The sequence below is a fragment of the Caretta caretta genome, chromosome 26 (genome assembly GCF_965140235.1).
Source record: "Caretta caretta isolate rCarCar2 chromosome 26, rCarCar1.hap1, whole genome shotgun sequence".
In the NCBI taxonomy this organism is placed as follows: domain Eukaryota; kingdom Metazoa; phylum Chordata; order Testudines; family Cheloniidae; genus Caretta; species Caretta caretta.
This window is the reverse complement of record NC_134231.1, coordinates 12,034,057-12,053,717: the sequence shown is the minus strand read 5'-3', so window position 1 is coordinate 12,053,717 and position 19,661 is coordinate 12,034,057. Positions and strand designations below refer to the sequence as shown.

The following is a 19,661-nucleotide window of genomic DNA, read 5'->3' as shown; positions in this document are numbered from 1 at the left end:
TAATGAGGCCACTGATTAATTTCATCCTCTGTTTTATTGGATTAAAAGCCTCAGGTACCAAACCATTTCTATTAAAAACGATATGATTTCTACCCTTTATACAGGTTGGTTTTGATAGCTCTAGGCAGTTAGCAGTGGGTAATGCTACACAAAGCTGCTGTTTACCCTAATGACAAGGAAGGCCACGGTGGTGAGTTAAAAAAAGCTTCTGTGATCATGAAATTTGCCAATATTGTGTTATTCAGACATTGCTATCGAGATTATAAGCACTACCATGTGCTGGAGGATAAGAACAGCTGTTTATTTGAAAGTGATAGGTAAGCATTTGATTTAAATTAGACGGCACTACACTAATAATAGGAGGACTTGTGGCACCTTAGAGATGAACCAATTTATTAGTGCGCTGTAGCTCACGAAAGCTGATGCTCAAATAAATTGGTGAGTCTCTAAGGTGCCACAACTCCTCCTGTTCTTTTTGCGGATACAGACTCACACGGCTGCTACTCTGAAACCTACACTAACAATAGTACTTAATAACTAACAATGAAGTCTGGGATTTTCAAAGGAGACCAGCGGTGTTAGGCACACATTGAAAGTCAATCGGAATTGGGTACCTAAAGCTGTTAGGCCCCATGGGAAGCCCCAAGCAGTAATAGCAATAATCCTTTGCATTTCTAGCAGCACCTTCAGATCTCAAAGCTTTGGTTTCCCAAGGGCTTTGTTTCTGCCATTTAACTGCCTTTTGGTAAAGCCTGAAAACAGGCAGCGAGTCTGTCAGGGTTTCCCCCATATCCTCTTTGGAAAGGTGCAGAGCTTGAAAACCCTAACGATGTGTATACAAAACCCGGCCCAATAAAGGCAGTGGGAAATCACACAAAGGCTCCCTGCAAGCCAGCTCTTCCCAAGGAGGTAATTGGTACAAGAGCCGAAAAACAAAGCTTTGCGGATGGCTTAAAACACACAGGACCAGGCGCACAAAAGCAGTTAGGCTCCTGACAGCCAGGGACCTTTTAGGAATACAGCAGAGCCTGCTTATAACTTGGTCATAGTGAAATGCTACTTTGTAGTGATATCCCATGGTGCTTCATGGCATTTCAATGGACTTTGGCTCAGATCTTCAAAGGTACTTCGAGGCGTAACTCCCAGTGGGGAGTTTGACTTTGAGGCTCTGGTTCTTTCATTCCGCTGTGTTCTCATTTCACTCATATTCCACTCTACTAATTCCCTTCCAATAAAGCCATTGGACAGCTCCTCGTGTAAAGTCAATGGAGCACGGCCGGTGTATATCAGCTGACGATCTGGCCCATCATCAGCTAACTTAGCAGTGAAATGCTGCATTCGGAGGGGTCTCTCTTCCTGTGAGCTTGCCAGAAGGACCCCTAAATTCTAGGTCTGTCTATAGTTGCTCCTAGACCTGGTCTATGCTGGGGGCCTGATTCTTTGCTGTTCTCCAGCTTGTGCAGTTACTGACACCCGTGCAAAGCGTTAGCAGATCAGGCTGGTAGTGTTTTCAATCCACATTGCACAGGGGTGAAGGGCTGCACCAGGTATAGGGTGAGGGAGAATCTGCCTCAGAGAAGTTTAGGGAATTCCTCCCCCACCACTGTAGGGCAGGTGCCGCTCCACTGCCCAAGCCCTGTCTATGCTCCCAACTGTGGCTTGCATTAGTAGAAGATTTCTGCAAAATTCTCAGTATAGCTGCAGCCCTGGGGAGAGGAACAGCTTTTGTTCCAGCTGTTCTCCCCTGGGAGTGAAAACATGGTTCCCCAGAGATGTCTCTACGGTTGCCTGCACCCCTTGAGATCTCAAGGAGCCATGAAAAGTCCTGCTACTACTCCCAGCATTATGAGGTGGGGCTGTTGTTGTCAGGTAAGGTCTTTCTTGTTACTATAAGCTCTAAGGGTCTCTTTGTGTGCATGGATAAACTCCAGCTCACCATGCAGATGGCAAAGGCTCTGATCCTGCAAACACTTAAGTATGTGCATAACTTTGCTCTCCTGTGGAGTGTATGAGGGTTATTTACATGATTAAAGTTCCCTATGGGCTTAAGGGTTTGTAGGTTCAAAGTCTAGGGGCCAGATTCTCAAGAGTATTTAGGTGCCTAACCCCCATTGATTCTAATGGGAGTTAGGTGCCTAAATACCTTTGAGGATCTGGACCTAAAGCTTCTGTTAGCAGAGCATTTGCTAGCTGTAGTGGATACAATGGGAATGGAGGAAAATAACTGAATTGGCTGGTGATTTATTTTACGACTGGGATATAAAATTCTAATTAGTGGCCTACACTTAAAACAATCAGGGGTTAAAGCCCTTTCTGCATATCAGCAACACTGTGTGCACTAAACTCAATTTGATTAAATGTTTTAATGAGGGCGAGACAATTTAGGAACATAGTTGGAGACTTTGGAAGCAGCGGGGAAAATGCCCTCCGCTAAGGCGATGCTGGGTGCTGTGCAGGAGCAGTGGTGTAATGACTTGGGAGGCTGATCAACATTGTCACCTGTGATTATCAACCTGATTAGGCTCAGTTGCATTTTGCTCAGGCCCTGGCTGTCTGCAGTAATCCTGTCGTCAAGGAGCTGAGCTTAACTCCTGGGGAAGAGAAGGATCCAGCTTGCCTGGTGAGTGAGATGTAACACAGCAGAGTCTGGGTCTATGGAAACTAGGCTAGAAAACCCAGATGCAAAGAAGAGCAGTCCTCTAATGCAGAGGAGAAAACGGCCAGGGAAATACAGGTATCTATGCTTATTTACTAGTCTCTTCCTAGAAGGGTGAGATCAGGGGTGTTCTGCTTCTGTCTGTCTCTCTTCTTCTCAAGCTCCACCCCTCATACCACTTGCCTGGCAGCAGAAGTAGTGCAGTCTCTCCTTTATTGCCTGCCTCCTGCAAAGCAGGGGTGGGCATGACTGATGTAGCACCCATAGACAGATGTATCAGTGACACCCCCATCTGCCCAAAGCTGACCCTCCCATGTGTTCCATGCAGGAAGACCTATGCTTGGCACAACCCCACTGAAGTCAGTGGGGCTGTGCATGGCTGCAGGGGGCTTTATGTATGTGCCAGAGCAGGGCTTTAAGTGTACTCAAGGGGATATTTCCAGGGGCAGGTACCTTCCCCTGCATGCAGCTGGCTCTGGGGTGGAATAGAGTGGCTCTTCAGTGATGCACACCAGTGTTACGCAACGGCTGAGAACAGGAAGTCCAGAATACAAATCGTCACTCGTGCAAACTGCATGGGGAATTCCAAGGCCAGAAGGGACCGCTGTGATCAGCTAGTCTGAACTCCTGTAAAGTGGAGGCCTTCCCCAAAACCATTTCTCGAGCAGAGCTCTAAGAACAACATCCCATCTTGATTTAAATATTATCCGTGATGGAGAATCCACCACGACCCTTGGTAACTTGTTCCAATGGTTAATTACCCTCCCTGTTAAAAATTTACACCTTAGTTCCTGTCTGAATTTGTCTAGTTTCAACTTCCAGCCATTGGATCGTGTTAGACCTTCCTGTGCTAGACTGAAGAGCCCCTTAGGAAATATTTGTTCCCAATGTAGGTGCTTATAGCCTGCAATCAAGTCACCCCTTACCCTTCTCTTAGAACAACATCCCATCTTGATTTAAATATTGTCCGTGATGTAGAATCCACCATGACCCTTGGTAACTTGTTCCAGTGGTTAATTACCCTGAAGTGAGCTGTAGCTCACGAAAGCTCATGCTCAAATAAACTTGTTAGTCTCTAAGGTGCCACAAGTCCTCCTTTTCTTTTTGCAAAGACAGACTACCACGGCTGCTACTCTGAAACCTAAATAGCTGGAGCTCTTTGAGTCTATCCTAACGGATGTTTTCTAATCCTTCTTGTGGCTCTTCTCTGAACCCTCTGTAATATATCAAGATCCTTCTTGAATTGTGGGCACCAGAACTGGGCACAGGATTCCAGCAGCGGCTGCACCAATGTCAAATACAGAGGTGAAATAACCTCTCAGCTCCTACTTGAGATTCCCCTGATCATTCATCCCAGGATCTCATTGGCTCTTGTGTCATGCTGGGAGCTCATGTTCAGAGTCACCACTTCCCAGGATAGAGTTCCCCATCCTGTAAGCATGGCCTGTGTTCTTTGTTCCTAGCAGTAGGCACTTACATTTTAGCCATGTTCAAACACCCATTGTTTGCGATGCGCCCAGTTTACCGAGGGATCCAGATCTCTCTGCATCAGTGACCTGTCCTCAATTCTAGGTGGGCAGGATGAAAGAGGGATTTGGTGAGGGCAAGAGGGGTTAAGAGTTTGATGCTTTTTATAAAGGGTGCTGTGGGATCTTGACTAAACAAGTGGGTCTGGGGACCTTTGGTTTCAGTCTCTTTCAGTAATGATGCTGCTGAGGATTTACCTAACACTTTTCATCAGGTGATCCAAAAATGTGTTACAAAGGATTTGTGTTCTACTGCTGGGGAAACTGAGGCATGAAGCAGTGAAGTGACTTGGTCAAGGTCCCCCAGTAGGCCAGTGGCAAAGCTGGGAATGGCACCTGGGTCTCCTGAGTCCTAGCTCAGTGCTCTGTCCACTAGGCCATGCTGCTTTCAGTAGCACACCAAACCACGATACCATGCTGGAGAACTCGTTCACTGTTGACTCACTGGATAGACAGTTCCTTACTGAGACTGGGACTTTTGATAAAGCTTGTATCCCATGGGATTTCAGCATGGAATTCCCTTAGGCTCTCTTGCAATTCCCAGCCTGCGATTACAACCCCACTTCCTGAAATAAACTTCAAACCAAAATAGAAAAAAGAATGTGTGAATGGCACCAACGCAGCTCTGCAAGATTTGTGGATATAAGTGGCCACCTAATCTGGTAGGCTCAAGAGTTTAACGTGGGTGAATTGCTGGAAAATAAACTAACCGTAGTGGGGGATCCAGTCCTGAAAATGAGATCTTAAAAGGGTTGTAATTATCCTATGTGAAACAATACTAGCTTTTTGCTTTTGTCTCTGGCTACAGTTTATTAACGTTAGGAAGAGAAATCCTGTCTGTAGGCCTGTCGGATCTGATGCTTGCGTTAATGATTTCCAGGATGTTAAATACATTCTGAAATGAACTTTGCAAAGTGGTTGTAAGGAAGTGTGGCAGAAGGCTTAACTGTTACAGTAAATCTCTTTATGCAGAAGCAGGATGCTAGGAAATCATTAGCAATGTCCATAAAACAGGATCCTGTCACTATTCTATTCTAGTCCTACTTTATTGTCCTTTGAGTCACATCTGGGTGATGCTAAACCAAAGTGAAGGATTCCGACTCATGAAATAAAACAACTGATTTTTGCTGGGTGGCAAGATTTCTAGATTCTATGGGCTATTTTCTGACTCATGGGAATGAGAGGTGGGATAGGTTAGTGTCTTTTTCACATAGTCATGTAGCACTTCATCTAGCTACCATAACTTGCCTTCAGGCTCAGGAAACCAAAATACGAAGAACAAATATAAAGTTTCCATAAAAGAGAGTGTGTGTATATATACAGTGATTCAGTTTGCAGCATCCTGCATCTGAACTGCTTCACAAAATGGCAGGGAAATTCCTGTGTGTGTAAAGAAGCAGTAGCCAGAAAACACCCAGACATCCTTTTCCAGTTACATAGCTGCCCGCAGCTCAGAATCCCTCTAATCCATCCTTAACCCCCCCAACCCCAGGCCAAAAAAGATCTCCTTGTCATTTCTAATTCAGTCCCTTTGACTCCTTAAGGTATGGCTAAACTGCATTCTAACCCCAGGCTCTGACTCTGGTTTCCACCAAGCCTGCTTTCCATCCACACATAAATCTGCCTGATTTGGGTCAGCAAGCACTCAGGACCTAGGTCCCTGCAAGGGCGTGGGTCAGAACCCAAGTCCTGCTCTGACTCTGGTCCGTCCCCTGTTATTTTGCAGTGTGGATGCAGCTGAAGCTGCAGATCCTAGCCAAGACTGCCTAGTTCAGGATGGCTGCATTAGCACGGCTGTGAGACACGGGTCCAGCAGTTGGAAACCCGGGTTTACAATGCAGTGTGGACACTCCAGCGCAGGCTTGGAAACACCAAGTCCACGAGCCCAGGTCCCACAGACTCAGTTCACAAAGCAGTGGAGACAGACCCTTAAAGTCAATACCTTTCTGATACTTCTATGTGTATTTAGTCGGCTGCAAAAATAATAATCAAAAAGCACTTTCTCTTGAATTGTTTTGAAGAAAAGAAGCTGGTTGCAGTTTTGGAAAATTGACATCTGTTCAGTGAGAGGCTCGTAGATCCTTAAGGCCTGAAGGGACATTTGTGATCATCTTGTCTGACCTCCTGTATAACACCCAGGCCAACAAATCCCACCTTGTCATTCCTACAGTGGAAGAAATCCTTCTTCTCTGCTAGGTGCAGTTGTTTCACCCACAGCCAATAACCTTTCAGAAATGTGGTGAGGGTCAGGTTGCTTTGCAGAGAAGAGAGGGCTTTGATATTTATCCCATTTATGATTGTTGTTTGTTTTTTAATACAAAAAAATGGATTCCTGCTCAGCAAGCTCGGGGATGTGTGTGTGTGTGTAAGAGAGAAACAATTACAGAGGTGATAAAACAGGGGCATGCAGATAATTACACCATAAATCACCAGATCACCGCAAAAGTGAATGGAAATACTGTTCCAGTGTTAAGCAAATGTTACTTAGGGTTTGAAGCCATAGAAAGAGGCTGAGTGGGATTATGTTGGTCAGAAGATTGGAAAGTAGGTGACAAGGCAGGATGGTCTTAGGGTTAAGGCACGGGAGTGGGACTTCTTGTGTGATTTTGGGCAGGTCATTTAATCTCTGTGCCTCAGTTTCCCCACTTAGAGGAAATATTATGCTACTTCCCCCCCCCCCCCCATCTGTCCTTGTCTATTTAGACTGTGACCTTTTTGGGGCAGGAGCTGTCTCTTATTTATGTGATTTTACAGCAGCTCGCACAATGGGCCCCTGATTGCAGTCGGATCCTCCAGATGCTACTGTCATAGAAATAATGGTCGATTGTAGAATACAGTCTCTGCCTGCAGACTTTAGATTGTTCAGTTGGGTCCAATCCTGCCAGTGCAACTCCCATGGCAGTCAATGGGAGGCCTGCGTGTGGAGTGCTTGCAACACAAAGTGGGAAGAACTAGGCGTGTGTAACCCCCTAATGAATGTGTGTGTTCGGCAGAGAGGGGTAACTGTGAGGATAGGAGTTGGTACAGCCCCAGCTTTGTTCTGTAACAGCTCATGCTTTTAGCTCTGGAAGTCCCTGGTTTCGTACCTGGTATATTGGCCAAGAAGGCAGATGTCACACATGGAATGTGGAATGGAGTCCTTACCCTGGTATGGTCCGTTGCGCCAACTCACCATGAATCCTCAAGTCATCCATTCACGGCCCTTGTATGTCTGCCTTTGTGAGATACATCTGGCCCAACGGATGTATGTTAACTGAGGTGGCTTTGTGCACGCTACCCATGTTACCTTAGAGCAGCTGGATTGGAAAAGGAATTGTATTGTCTAAGTAAGCTTACTAACTGCTTTAGTATCCATATGGCAAACACATTTACATGTCAAAATTTACTGCTCGAAGTAAACACTCTCTCTCATTCATTTATAATAATCTAGAATATCAAAAGCTTGAAAATAATCCACTGCAAAAAGGAGTGTAAATATTTTTCTGCACAGCATAAGGATCCTAGTTGCGATACATGAAACACAAGTCCTGCCACAAGCCGCAGAGTATTTGCTGCTAATGCAGGGAATTAAATTTTTTATAAGCCGCTACCAATGAGATCATCATCTAGCACTGCCAGAAAAAACCCACAGCATTAGCAGCAGCAAAATTAGATCACAAATTCAGTTTTGAAGCCCAGTAAATGGTTCCTCTGAGTCTGCGTTAATGGCTAGGAAGAGCAGGCTAACAAGGTTAGTTGAGCCATATTCGGTTCCCCTTTTTTAGCTTCCTGCTTTCCATTCTCAGCCATTTCTCAAGTTACGCTCAAGCAGTGATTCGTTCAGGAAGAGCTACCAGAGCGCCAGCTGTTTAATGATTTATGATGCATGCAGCATAGTAGCTGCAAGAAGTGCTTGGAAATGAAACCGGGCATACTCTTTCCCTTCCTGTAGTCCAAGGCTTGATGCTTCACTGTGGTACTTCAAATTTCAGGCTGATGGGTCTCTACTGAAATCAAATGATGATTTCCTGCCTCCTGCGGGCGTTGTGAGGGTAAATTATTTCATGCACGGCGCTTGAGGTATTGTATTCCACAGCTATTTGGATTTGTTTGTAATGTTTCAGCATTACAGTAACTAGACTGCATGCGTTAGAAGCCGATGCAAACCTATCAAAATGCAGCCTTAGGAAAGAGATCCGGGCAGATGACAGATCTGAGGAAACCAAATGCTGGACAGTTTAGAGTTACTCGGCAATTCTGTAGCACTTTCTGAGGTTCTTGGGTGAAAATGCTCTGCAAATATTAAATCCTCCCCATCCACAGGAGGTAGGTTATTAGCCTCCTTCTCTATGGTGTGCAAGGAGTGGGATGCAGGAATCTTGTCTCCTAGTACTGTCCTCTAACCACTAGAGTGTACTAAGGGCCTGACTCAGTGCAAGTCTTTCCACTGACTTCAAATGGGGCTGGATGGGGCCCTAAATGACTAAACGCAGGTCTACTGTCTCTTATTACAAACCTCCGTCTAGTGCCATCTGGGGTAACTTTCATCTTTATTATTGTAATCTAGGCTACAGAGAACTTTATCCATGCTGAAAAACTGCTCCCATATCATTTGCAGATGCCCTTCTTCCACATTGAGTCTAATTGTCCTCTTTTCACTTACGCCATTGTGGATCAGAAGTAACTCCAGTGACTTCAGTCCCCACACCCTCTTCTGTATTTAAGTGGTTGTAGGATTAGAATAATAGAATCATAGAAGATTAGGGTTGGAAGAGACCTGAGGAGATCATCTAGTCCAATCCCCTGCTCAAAGCAGGACCAACACCAGCTAAATCTTCACTTCTTTTCCTAAACTGCTGTGCCCTGTTAAAACAGTTGCCAAGGTGCATCTCAGAGGTGGCTGCTGTCCAGTGGTGGACAAAGCAAATCCTATATTGTGCATTCATAGAGTGCTTTGACATGAAAGGCACCATACAACTGTAATTAAGTAGCTTTATGCTGGCAGTTATGTAGCTCAAACATGAGGCTTATGTCTTCCATTAGAATGAAGACCGCCAGGCTCTCATCTGAATTGTTGCTGAACAAGTCTGAGCCATAATGACCGATATTTCATTAGCAGAAGTTCTCTAGAGAGAGGCTTTTCAGTAGCTATAGTTACTCTGTATATTAATGGAGACCGGACTTGCAAAGGGGCTATCTACATTGCAGACTGAGGTTTTAGGAAATCCATCACAGCCCAGTTTAACTTGATCTAAGGCAGCTGTCACCATGGAGAATGGATAGACTGGGATCATACCTAGGGATTCAAATTTGAATGATAATGGAAAGGAGGAAGAAGAACAAAGGGGAAGAGGGAAATGAATTTAGCTGTCAAGGCCTGAACATGCTTACTGCAGATTAAGTTCTTTTTGATTTCCTTCCCGTGCTGGTTGCATCTTAAAGATGGATCTGCCACCAGAGAGACTGGATGCTGCTGAAGGAGAGTAGATCTTGGAGAAAATAGCTGGCACTATGATCTGTTTGTCCTTGTTGTGGGGTAGGAGGTGGTGGTAGCTAGATACATAGCCTGAGCTTTGCAACAGTGGACAAAGAATTTATTTTATCTTGAATCCGTCTGAATGTTGTTCTGGTTCTCAAATCATCACTGCGGTGAGGGAAGGCTTTTAGGAATGTTTCTCATCGCTGTATAGTTTTGGCCAAATAGAGTATTTATTTCTTTGTGGTAGCACCTGAGAGTCCTACATACAAATACAAAACCAAGTCTGAGACTTCTTTATGGAGTTACAAAAATTCTTGCTGCAGATTCATGGTCATAAATGTAACACACTGGCCAAGTGTGGCTTTCTCTCCTTCTAGTGTCTGGACTAATTAAAGAATAGAACTGATTGGGAAACGGTATGCCTATTTCCCTGAAAAACTTCAGAAGAAACCCATTGTTTCTTCTGAAAACTTAAATGGAATTTCTATTTAAATTTGGTTTTCAGGACCCAATTTTTCGTAAATGGAAAAACTTCAACCATCTTGAACAAAGAGGTTTGAGTCTGCTACTGCCTCTGAACAAATGGAGCTAGTCTTTTAGCTCAAACGGTAGAGGTTCTGGCCTTTACATCCAGAGCTCCAGGGTTCAGTCCCAAAAGGTGGCCTCCCGCGGGCCTTGTTACATGAAAGGGGGGGGGGTGTTGGTTGGTTGGTTGGTTTAAATATTGCATAAATGATCTCTCTCATTTGAATCTAATCTGGTGTCCTATTCATGTCGAGTGAGACACTCTGCAATTGGGACAAAAGGCGTAACTCTGGCCTAACACAGGACCCCATTCAAAGCAGCATTTAGGGAATATAAGGCTTTTTTTCGTAATGACTTCTTTATCACTGCAGTGGATACAGTGGGTCCCCAAAGTGGCTACTACAGGAATGCACCCACGCTTTGTTGATTTACCCTTTTTCATGCTACCCCGCTGACCCGTAGACAGCTTCTCTGCAGGAATGCAGTTTGAGACTCTGATGCAAAAGAGAGAGGCTTTGAACCGCCTGATAGATGGCTTCTGCTGGCTAGGAATAGGTTATGCTACTCCTGACCTTGCGAGCCGTGTTGCCTCCCCTTCCACCCCCTCATCCCCCCGTTCACTGAAGCTTTTGAGATGATGTGGCCAGAAATCCAATTATTCACCCACTAAATCAAACTGCCAATCTCGGAGAATGAGTATTTCCAATCCGAACGTGTCAGAGCGGTGCACCCTGGGGACCGACTGCCAGGGAGCGATAGCAAATAGCAAGGCCACTGCTAGGCCTCGCACTTTAGACTGCTCAAAAGTGACTTTTCAAAGGAAGGCCGCCTCTTTTCTTGTGCAAACAGGATTAAGTTAAAGGGAGACGGTTTTAGCACAAGTAACCTAAATACCAGCCCACTGGGGAAGGTAGCTTGGCTTAATGGGCTGAGCACTAGAGTGGGACTCAGAAACCACAATTCTATTCTTGGCTCTGCCACTTACTCGCTATGTGACCTTGGGCAAGTTAAGCCTCTCTCTGCCTCAGTTTCCCCATCTGTAGAAAGGATGGGGATGATATTTTTGTAATGCGATCAAGGCATGAAACAGGCTTATATTATTAGAGATCATTGTATCTTAATGTCCCTGAACTTTTGGTGGTGGTATCAATCCAGAGCCAAACTCTGTGGCTTGTGCCGGTCTCTATGGGTGTGTCTACACTGCATTGAAAACCCGTGTCTGTGAGACCTGGGCTTGTGGACTGTGTTTCCAAGCCTATGTTTGAAAGTCCAAACTGCATTGGGTTTATAGTTCCTGGCTCTGGGTCTCACAGCCGTGCTAATGCAGCCATACTACGCTACACAGATCTTCCCACTCAGGTTTGTGGCTTGAGCTGCATCCACACTGCAAAATTAAAGCATTTGGACCAGAGCTTCAGTGGGACTTAAGCCCTGACCCACCCCCTAGCAGGGTCCTAGAACCTTGGTCTTTTGTGCTTGCTGACCCGAGTCAGACTAAGTGTCATCGTAAGTGGGTCTTAGGTCAAACCTAAGTCAGAGCCTTGGCTTAGTGTATTGTGTAGACAGACCCTATGTTCTTCTCACTCAATAGGTCATGGTTATCTTTGTGCTAAACTGTTTGGGACTTCCAGGAACATATACCAAATTCTTGTGATACCCAGTCTGTGTCGGTTGCTTCCTAGCCTGTCTTTATGCCTTCTCTTCCTTTTCTATTCCCTTCGGTACTTTTCAGTCGCAAGTAAAAATAACCAGTCACGTGTACAGTGGAGAGAGCACTCAGTGCTTATGGTTAAATTTTTATTTCATCTGAAAATGATGAGCTAGAGAGTTCAGCCCCAAGTCACACAAAGTAAGGTATAAAAGCTCCCAGCTTGCACACAGAACCAAGCCAATGCACTACAGTTTGAAGCCAATCGGTATGTTTAACCAAAATACAGCATTATTTCTTATTTTTTGTGATTATTTTTGTTTCAGGAAGAAACCGATAAGAAGTACAAAAAGGTAAATGGCTGACTCTTTTGTGTTTCCAAATACTGTGTGGTTTGCCAATAGAATTATGCAATTTTACAACTTGTCAAAGCTGCAAGACCAGACGATAGTATAGACACACATTAGGGGGCGTAAGAGGGGAGCGTAAAAGTAATAAAATAAAAGACCTACATGAATAGGGAGAGGAGGGAACCGGGAGAAAGGGAAAAAGAGGAGGGTTGGGAGAATGTTGAGATGACTCAAAGAATTCCAGATCTCCATTTTTATCCAAATGTATCTAGAAATAGGGTCCAAATTTCTTCAGAGTAATAGAATTGCTCTCTCTGGAGATAAGCTGTTTCTTTCTTTGGCCGATAGGTCGGACAAGTGTGAATACCATTGCTCTGTTCTGGGCATAAGCGTCCTCTTCCATTTTTGTAAAATGCCTCATGATCATTACAGCCTGCCAGAACGGCGGTGGAGTTAAACCCAGCTCAGCAGGTTTAAAAAAAAAAAAAAAAACCTAGGGTATCATTTTTGGCAGAGGTTTGGCTGCTGAAGCTGGGCGCTATTTTAACGTTTGTGTCCCCCTCTTTCTGCAACTGTCTGATTTGTTGGACAATCCTATAACACATGCGTCAGGGTCTCTTTTTCTTTGTTACAGTGCCCACAAATATCCGAGGATAGGGTCTTTATCTTGTCCCATTTTAAGGGACTACTTCTTATAATGCTCTTCAGTTCTCTAGCACTTCAGAGCCAAGGACCTCAAAACATTTTGTAATATTGTCTAAACAGTAGAAATACCAAGACTGCAATGTCACGAGGGGAGTGTGTTCTGGTGATGGAAGCAGGGGACTGGGAATCAGAACTCCGGACTGTTCCATGGACTTGCTCTAAAGTCCCCGTTCTATCAATGGGTTGGCTGCTTCTTAAGGAAACTGATTCAATGCTGGGACATGTTTTTCATTTCAAGGGCACACGGCGGCTTTCTTGCTGCAGAATACTATATATTGACAAGGTCAGGGTTCCTCCTGCTTCATTTGATTTCCATTTCTAAAGTGCTTTAACTGTGATGAATGGCAGTATTGAAGAATGAAATAACATGGTACTGACCCTTTGCAAATGGGAAAGCAAGCCTCAAGGTCGTTGCATCTGAAGCTCTCGGAGATCCTCCGTCCCCCTTCGTGCACTGAACTTGCCGTGTGTATGTAATGCCGACAGACTCCGGGCGTCAGCGGGTGGGATCCGGGACCTCTGGAGCTTAGTGCATGAGCCGCTACCCTATGAGCTAAAAACCAACTGGCGGTTAGCTAAGGCCGTAGAACAGACTCATTTTCTCTCTCTTTAAGTGGTCCCGGTGTCACTAGATAGGACAGAACACCACACCCAGAAGGTGTGTGGGTTACGTGTACAGAACGGAACCTGTGGGTTACTGCAATGGAACCTCATGGAATATTAACCAAGGTCCAGGAAGATCGCTGGGAGTGAGAGCAAATTGGAAATGAGTTCAGTATGTGGTAGGGCTGCAAAGAAAAGCCAATGCACTGTTCTGCTGCCAGGACCTGATCCAAAGCCCACTGACCTCAGTGAAAGTCCTTCAGATGACCTCCGTCCGCTTTCGCTCTGGTTCTAAAACGCAGGAGCAGCACAAATTGATGCAGGGATGCAATAGCCTTGCTTCCGCCGCTGGGAAACTGCATCTTGTTCTGGGAACCTCATTACTAGGAAGATGCTGGTGAATTGGAAGGAGTTCAGAGAAGGCCAACAGCCATCTTGATGAGCTGATTTATGAGGCGCTGTGAAAGGGTCCGGTTGTCCTTGTCTAAGTCAGAATCAGGCTGATTTGGATAAATGGGTCTGCGTTTGGATCATCTCCTGGAATACACAATTATGTCAGTGAAATGGAGATAAATCTACATGGGTATGCACATCACTTAAACAAAGAATAATTTATCCCGACCAAACACTGGGCCAAATTCTTCCCTGGTGTAACTGAAATGGTTACAATTTTGAAACCCCCCTCAGATCATTTATATTAGTAAGAATGGTCTCAAGCTGACAGATTTGGATCCAGCTATGGAACACACCAGTTTGGGGGAGTTTGGACCTAGGATCCTGTTACAGGATTAAAGGACCTTATTTTCAATCTACTGGTTTTATGACAGTGTAACTCATTTAACTTGTACGGAGTACATCAGCATGTAACCAGAGTGGCTAGTCGGAACTGTGCTTTATGGGTCTGAGCCTGAATAAAGGCAGGTGTGCAGTGAAGTAAGCTCTCTGCGGAAAGCTAATCTCCTACTTTTGTGACTGTATAACGTTGTTCTCTTGGCCGGTTCCTAGACATTACCATAATAACATTGTACAAGCAACTGCCTGCCTTATTTGGATGCACAGTTAATGTGTTTGCATGCAAGGCTGGCAGAAATAATTTCAACAGAAGAGCTTTCCGGCCTGAGCCAGCAAGCCCGAATCAGCAGGCACGGGCAAGCCATATGTGTTTAGACATACCCTTTATTCCACAGGCCCGAGCACAATGGGGCCATGAGCAGCATCAGGGCCATTAGGTGTTATGCAGATGCTTGAGCACACCTGGTTGGGAGGTCTTGTAAAGATAATGCCCTTCATCAGCTAATCACGCACCTACCCGCGATAGGGTTTTGGAGCATTCGCTAGAATTGCAAATTCATCTCAGACAAACGATTCCTGTGTCACTTAATATCTCTGGAAATCTTTCTTTGGGAACCACGGAGTTTCAAATCAACAGTCGCCAGTGCCTACAGTAACAAAAACGAGTGTTCTGCTAATGAATTTCAGCTCGGAGTGCAATTATTGGTCTCATTATTGAGCCCTCACACAGCTTGACTGAAGAATTTTATTATTTATTTCTTCAGGTTGCTCCAAAGCACAGTTCCATCAGCTGAAATAAACAATTTAACATTTTTTCTGAATGCCCCTTGGGTCAGAATGGAGGGGAAAGGATGCTAATGACTTTCATTTCTTCATGGCACCTCTCAGCCTAAAGGCTAACCGGAAGTACCTCACCAAACAGGCAAGAATTGCTTTGCCCCCTCTGTGAAGTGTCCCCACTTTTCAAGGGGGAGTGTGGTTGAAGAGCGCATGTAGAAGCATGCCCACTGATTAGGACAGGACAGGAAGAATGTTATTGAAACTGCAGAGGGAATTGAGAGGAATAAAAAGCCTTGTGGTTAAGGCACTGGACAGACACTCGGGACACCTAGGTTCAATTACTGGCTCTTTGTGTATGACCCTGGGCGTGTCTCTGTGCGCCGAAATTCCCTATCTTCAAAATGTGGATACTTCTAAAAAGATCGTACGCTCTTGGGGCAGGGACTATATCCTTCTGTGTGCACGCAGAACCTAGCATGCTGGGGCCTTGATCTCGGGTGAAGTCTCTAAGCGCTACCATCAAGCAAATAATAAATGTAAGCAGTAAGAATGAGGCTACCTAACTTGAAATTTGGCTATTGATATTAATAGGAGCTGTAAACTTATGAGGTCAGCAGAATCGTTATGTAGGTGCTGATTCAGAAACATACTTTAATGCATGCAAAAGCTGTGATGGGCTTTAAGGGCCTTCCTGAATCAGGGCCCGGAAGGTCATGTAATAAACATAATAAAAGATATTTGCAGTGTTGTAGCCGAATTGGTCCCAGGATATGAGAGAGAGACAAGGTGGGTGAAGTGATCTCTCTTATTGGATCAACTTCTGGTGCTAAAAGAGACAAGCTTTCGAGCTTACACAGAGCTGTGTCCTTTGACAGCTTGTCTCTTTCACCAGCGGAAGAGACTCATCTTGTTTATCTCACAATAAAAGATGGCAGACCTCGAACCCTGGATCCTGTGAGATCCACCAATGAAGGCCGAAATCTCTCCTGAGCTCAGCTTCATATCTGAGCCGTAGTCCTCACTCCACCTGGGCTATGTATTCCCTGAACCCGAGCCTCAGTCCATTCCAGATGCATTGCTAAAAATCTAAGCCTTTGCAGCCCATCTCGAAACCTGCGAATAAACTGGGAGCAGTTGAAATGCAGCCTGTGCCGGAGTGGAAAGCAGTGGCTTTGAAATAATGCAATAACACTTCCATGTTGTTGGTTTATTAGCAACCCTTTTATATTCATATAATTTTATACTCTGAGAGAGCCTTTGTTGTAGTCTAAGAATACTGCTGGCAACCTAGTGGAATGCTTAGACAAGTTATACAGTCTCTCTCAATAAACTATCACAATATATGACTATATCTATTCAGTTGGAACAAGCCAGAGAGCAATGGTCCCAGGTACGAATACTCAGGCACAGGCTTGACAGACAATGGGGGAAGCTATTAGCTTCAAGGCTCCCACCTCGTGTTTGCCAACGCTGAGCATTACCAGATCAAAATCGAGGTCAGTTGCCAGGGGCTGGCCAGAGTTTTGTCAACTATTTTTGGCATGGACAAGTTGATGCAGAGAGAGAGGCTCAGCAAGGAGTTGATGGGGCATCAGACTTACCAGGGATCCCGTGTGGAAGATGGGTAGACACCTAGTAAACTACACACGCGCTGTCTGTCTGTTGTGCTAAGATCTGTTTTGTCCTAAATAAATAATACTTGGTTTAGAGAAAGCTGTCTGGTCACTGGTTGCACCTGTCAGTGCTCCAGGAAAAGAAATGCAGTTTGGACATGAATCCGGTCTGATTTAGCTAATCCTAGTTGATACACTGGGGGGACTGCAACCAGATCCCCTTTACGTGACCCTCCTGCAAAGAGGTGACCGTTTGAGGCCTGAAGGGTGGTGGAGGGGTGTCCTCTAAGAGATGGGGAAGGGTCAGCGGTCCAGTCAACCCAGCAACTGTGATAATTTCCCATTACCCCAACCCTGTGTGTGGTAGGAGAGCCCCTATTGAAAGGGATAACCTAAGGGAGAATGAGAAAGTCTCTCAAGGGTTTTTTAACCATCCTCTGTGGTTTAATGGAGAGAGATCTCTACTATAGATTTCTACAGGATGGTGCAAAACCCTAAAGCAAGAATCCTGTTCCCTCTAAAATTCTTTAAGGTTTTAGAGTTCCTTCTATAGAACCCTATTCTTTCCTGTCCCTATTAAGTTTTATAGGGCTTTAAATAGGGAAGTGGCTCAGCCCTCCAGCAGAGGGGAGGCATGCACAGTCCAATTTGGGAGGCTGAAGAGGTAGAAAAGTGTCCATAATGCTGGGGCCATCAGTCTGGGCCCTGGTGTTAACTAGAGCAGCCTCAGGGCTGATTACACAGAGGTTGAATTTTGCTCAATAGACTGAAATAAAATGGCAGTCGATCAAGCATCAGTCCTGGGGTATCCGTGACGGTCACCACTGAACAGCAAATGTTACGTTCTACCCAGTAAATACTGCAGTGCTTGGTCTCATTTCCCCCGGGCCCTAGCTTCAGCTGCTGCTAAATATAGACTCCTGCATTGCAGACTGTCTGGTCTGGTTTGAAAGTAATTTTGTTTGGAGTCAAATTCACTCACTAAACTGACAGCCCCATTGGCAGAAGCGCCGTCGTGACTAGCCCGCTGCTGGCATCCCTTTAATCTCCCTCGCAGTTGCTCACCTGGGTCTTATTTAGTAAAGTAGTAAGTGGCTTGCACAGAGGGTCTTCAGTGCCTTCCTGAGTTCTTCATGACCGCCGTAGTAGCAGAGTTCACTTCTCACCCAAAGGCTTTCTGCCTAGACGCTAATTGGTTCATCACTTGTGGCTGCTTAACAGAAAACAGCCAAAAGATTTGGCAGGTTAATAATATTCTGGTAATACCTAGCAGTCCCAGCTGAGATCAGGACCTGCTGGGATAGGGGCTGTGTATACATGTGGTCACTGTAATGGCTTCAAAGGGACTGTCTCTTACTATCTAAGTAGATAAGACAAAGGAAATACTGTTGTCTCCTTTGTACAGGTGGGGCACTGCAGCACCGGGAGATGAGGTGAGATGCAGTATCCCACACAGCAGATCTTGGAGCTGGCCCCAAATCCCAGACCTGTGCTTTAACCAAAGGACCATTCTTCCTCTCTTTATTTGAAAGGGAGCACACCTGCTATCAGATTTTGTCCTTTGATATTTTTTTTTTTTAAGTGTTGGGGTGGGGAATCTGGGCTTGCCCCAAAACCAGCGAACAGTGATTGGATCACCTTATTTCATTGTGCGTAGAGATGTGGCTTAGATCAGCATTAGTAGCACCTGAGTATATCTGGGATGGGACAGAATCTGAGATACCTCTGAACTCTAAGGAAAGTTCATACCCAAATCTTCAAACTTGGAGGCAATTGGATCTGGAGATTTGGATAGGGACTCTGCTCTAATGTCTTCTCTTCGGCTTACGTTGATGAAAAGGACTTGGAACCTAGTTCTCCGCTCTTACCTTCGTATAAACAGGGATAGACTCCACTGAAGTTACTGGGCCTAGTTCTTTCTCTTCGTGCCCATCTGTGAGAATTGAGAGTAACTTCAGTAGAGTTAATGGGTCTGACTGATTAGAGTTAATTGGGTCGGGGGGGGGGGGGCTGGGGAGCCCACAGTCTGAGCCCTGCCCCCCTGGGTGGCGGTGGAACTTGGGCGTTAGCTTCAGCCCCGGATCCCAGCAAGTCTAATGCTGGCCCTAGCCACCCGATTAAAATGGGGTCCTGACACACTTTGGGGTCCTGACCCACAGTTTGAGAACCGCTGGTTTAAATTAAAGAATTTTATGCACTAGATCTTTCATCAGGAATTGGAACTCTTTGCCAGAGGATGCTGTGAAGCCCAAGACTATAACGGGATTCAAAAAAGAACTAGATAAATTCATGGAGGCTAGGTCCATCGATGGCTATTAGCCAGGATGGTCAGGGATGGTGTCCCTAGCCTCTGTTTGCCAGAAGCTGGGAATGAACGACAGGGGATGGATCACTTGATGATTCCCTGTTCTGTTCATTCCCTTTAAGGCACTTGGCACTGGCCACTGTTAGAAGACAGGATATTGCGCTAGATGGACCTTTGGTCTGACCCAGTATGGCTGTTCTTATGTCAACTGCTCCAAATTCCTAGTCTGGCCTAAGGCTGCCTTCCCATATTTGACCTTCCTAAACCCTTCTTGCTAGGGTGACCAGATAGCAACTGTGAAAAAACGGGGTAGGGGGTAATAGGCACCTATATAAGAGAGTCCCAAAAAACAGGACTGTCCCTATAAAAACAGGACATCTGGTCACCCTACTTCTTGCCATTCCTTCTCTTTACAGCCCCAAGCCTAATATATCTATCTGTGGTCACAAAATCCCTTGCATGGAAGAACATTCGGCTTTAGTTCTTTTGGAGTGAATTGGTAGGTCTTGCCCATGTAGCTTCTTGGTCTGAAGTGGAACACCAGACCATTAACCTGACTGTACATACAAATATAGCTCAAAACATGGTTTTAGCTGAATAAATTCAATTTGACAAGTGATTAATCCAGAACGGGGGTCTAATTACTTGTGGGATTTAAAAAGCAAACAAATGGAAACATCTGAGGCATTTAACGCCAGCA

General features: G+C 45.2%; 1 protein-coding gene across 1 annotated transcript in view; it reads left to right on the top strand.

Moving 5' to 3' along the window:
• Positions 1-8,056: 8,056 nt before the first annotated feature.
• LOC125626495 (aldo-keto reductase 1B) overlaps positions 8,057-19,661 on the top strand; it is a 42,122-nt gene continuing 30,517 nt past the window's right edge. The window contains exon 1 of the mRNA XM_048829535.2: positions 8,057-8,241. The gene's annotated coding sequence lies outside the window, so the exon portion shown is untranslated. The remainder of the gene's footprint in view (positions 8,242-19,661) is intronic.